This window comes from Solanum pennellii, chromosome 11, assembly GCF_001406875.1.
Source record: "Solanum pennellii chromosome 11, SPENNV200".
NCBI classification, from domain to species: Eukaryota; Viridiplantae; Streptophyta; class Magnoliopsida; order Solanales; family Solanaceae; genus Solanum; species Solanum pennellii.
The window spans coordinates 51839709-51842961 of record NC_028647.1 but is presented as its reverse complement, the minus strand read 5'-3'; the positions used below and the strand labels follow the sequence as shown (position 1 = coordinate 51842961).

The 3253-nt window shown below is 34.2% G+C and overlaps 1 pseudogene; it reads left to right on the top strand.

Moving 5' to 3' along the window:
* Positions 1 to 123: 123 nt before the first annotated feature.
* Positions 124 to 1987, top strand: LOC107003919 (annotated as a pseudogene).
* Positions 1988 to 3253: the final 1266 nt, after the last annotated feature.

Sequence of the window (3253 nt, the reverse complement as noted above, 5' to 3'; positions counted from 1 at the left end):
ATATATATAACAAAACACAATACTTAATAGTATAATAATTATAGATATCCAAACATAAAACACAATACTTAAGAATATATGAGTCATATATGTCCAAACATAAGGATATCTATTGTTCTTTCATCAATTTCCTATATGATTTCGTAGCTAATTAGTCCATCAATACTCTATGGTTAGTCCTCTAATTAGTCCATGTGGAAGTGGTACCTTCTAATATTCTTTTATTAATTTCTAAGCCATGAATTGAACACTTCTATTTACCTCTCTTCTCCATATTTCTCACCTCTCGATTTCTCCAAATCTGAGCTCAAACTGTGAATTTGGAGATTTAGGTTGGTAGAATTTCATCTCGTTTCCCAAAATATGCCGCAGCTTAGTACCGGAGCTCGTTGCTCCTCTATTTCCAAGAACAGCAACAACAACGATACGTTCACATTTTTGCATCTGAGTTCCACTCATTTGTGAATTCAAAGAGAAGGTTTGATGTTATGCCTTAATACTTTTGAAGTTGTTCATTTTTGTCGATTTATAACGTGTAAGGTTTTGCTAGGGTTTAAGCAGGACTCGTAATTTAGCTATATCATAGGCTTCTATCTGAATTGTGGATATTAGTGTTACTTTAGCTGCTGTATCAACAGAACATTATAGAGAATCAGGATGCAAAACAATCACTTAAAACCTTTACTGAAACTTCGAGAATCTAATGGTGCCAGATGTTGGAGTACCTTAATTGGCTTCTAGCAGCTAACTTAATTTTAGAAACAACTATTTTGAGATAGTTTGCAATATTTGGAGCTTGTTCCTGGGATGATTGGTATGGAGTGGGTTATGGAGTTGTAGGATGTTTATCAGTTGGATTGGCTCTGTCAGATTTCAAAGGGACATCTAGACCTACATAATTTGAAAAATAGTTACCTGGTTAACATGTTCGTTTGGCCGTAATTAGATCTTTTAACTTGCTCGAGCAGTAAAATCAACGTTCCACTATGTTTGATGCCTTGAGGAATTATGTTTGAGTTATTCTGTACTTGTGAAAAGAAGGAATGTTCCATTTTCATATGCACCTTTATATTGCTGGTTATGCTAATAGCGAATCAAGTTACTCTATTCCGTGAATATGTCTTGCAACGGCTTGGAATTTCATTTTCTGCATCTCAATCCCAAAGCAAACCAGGAAGCAGAAAAGAGAATGGAGAAATGAGTGTAAAATATGAAGCTTCAGTTTTTGCTGATTCTCAGGGTCAAGATGAGGATGATTAATGAGGTCTTAATTTAGAATCCAAAGATAACACAAATGAAAATGAAAAACGAGAAAAAGACATATTAAACAAGTTGTATCTTCTGATTCTGATTTAGATACAGACGATCTTTCTAGGGATGACTTGGTGAAACTAGTGGCTGAGAAGGAAGACCTCCTAAAAATAAAAGATGATAAGTTTCAGAAAATGAAGAAAAAATCTCTTAGATCTTATGTGGAGATGGAGAATGTAATCAACAGAACTAAACGAGAAGAAGGAAATTTCAAGAAGTTTTCCATTCAAGTTAGTTTTTCTAGGCACGTGCTTTGCCAGATACTCTTGCATTTACTTATTGGTTCTGTGCCACTTCTGAAGACACTTCCGGAAGGTGTTGAAATGACTGATAAATATCTTTCAGAGGTACACTTTTTCACCTAAATGGCCTATGTTCTTTTTTACTGCTTTGTTAGACTATGAATTCATCTATGTAACACTTGAACATTTTTTTACAAACATAATCTACAGTATAAACAACTTAAGGTTTTTAAGGGTCAATTCTGGAAGACATTATAATTATAAATCTCAACAAGATAGTTCAGAAAACTACCCCTTAAGGCTCTGTAAAATCCTACAGATTTTGGCCATGGAACCCATTGCAGATCAATTACTTCTGCTAAATGCCCCACCCAGCTACTGAAATGAAGGAGAAGCAAAGAAGGTTTGCAGTTTGCTATATANTATATATATATATATATATATATATATACACACACATGCATCTGGAAGAGGCCAACATTTTTCCTTGATATTGGAAAACTCTCAGTAGAATGCTTACTATTACTCCAATTGTAACGTTAGGTTCCATAACTTCAAGGGGTTGAATTTGTAATCCTTCCTGTGTACTTCAGATCTATGTTATTTTTGCTTCTTCCTCTTAAATTTCTGCAAAGACCTTATCGAGGAGGTCTCCGTTGTCTGTTTCTCAGTGCGGGTTTTTGCTTACATCTCGTTACTTTTCAGGCATTCAAATAATTGGTGTACGAAAATATGCTATATTCTAGTTAATCCTTACAAATGCAGAAACCTGTTCCCTGTTGAGTTCTATCATCCAGTTCTATAATGGGGTACAAAGGTTGGTAAGACGTCAACGTACTACACCAATCAGAATGGACGAAGTTGTTTGTCCAAGGGTCAATAACTCTTTATGGTTGAGTTAGTCAATATTGCCAATCTGTGTTTGAAAAATATAATTACTGATTCCAACAAAACTTTTCAGAAACACGAAGTAACCAAAGTTTGTTGAACCAGTAAGAAAGATAAACAAAAATTAATTTAGAAGAAACAAAAATATGTAAATGTACCAGAATTCTGAAACTTAGAACAGAAAAAGATCAAGCCCAATGAATGCACAGTGTCCTGTTAAGGAAATTATTCCCCCTAGTATCTGAGGTTTGAATTGGAATATGTCCTCTCAGGATAGAATGATCTCAATCACCAGCGTATTGACACCCAAAACTCTGGTGTCAGCGAACCACTATACAACAGTAACGTACGAAGAAAATTTTGTGCAGAAGAAGAAGAAGAAGAAATAAGAAAAATTCGTAAGAAATTTTTTTAAAGAATAAATGGTATTTATAGGAAAGAGGAACAGATTCCGAAAGGTTGCAACCCTTTCAGAATCCACACGACCGTTAATGAAAATTTGTAACCTTTGCGAACGGTCCTAGCTGCTCCTGAAAGTTGAAACGTTTCAGACTTTCAGAACAGTAATTTCCAAACGGTGGGACATTTAAATAAAATGGGAAAGATTTTAAATAAAACGGGTCACGGAAATCCGAGTCGGGTTGGGTTAATCAACTAAAAAGTTAAAACATTTCGGTTAATCTCAACGAAATAATTGAAAACATTTCTGTTATCAACTAATTAACTGAAAATGTTTTGGCCATTTAATTTACTTTAGTTGATTAAATAATTAACTAAATAATTAAAACAAACTTTGTCCAAAAAATAATCTC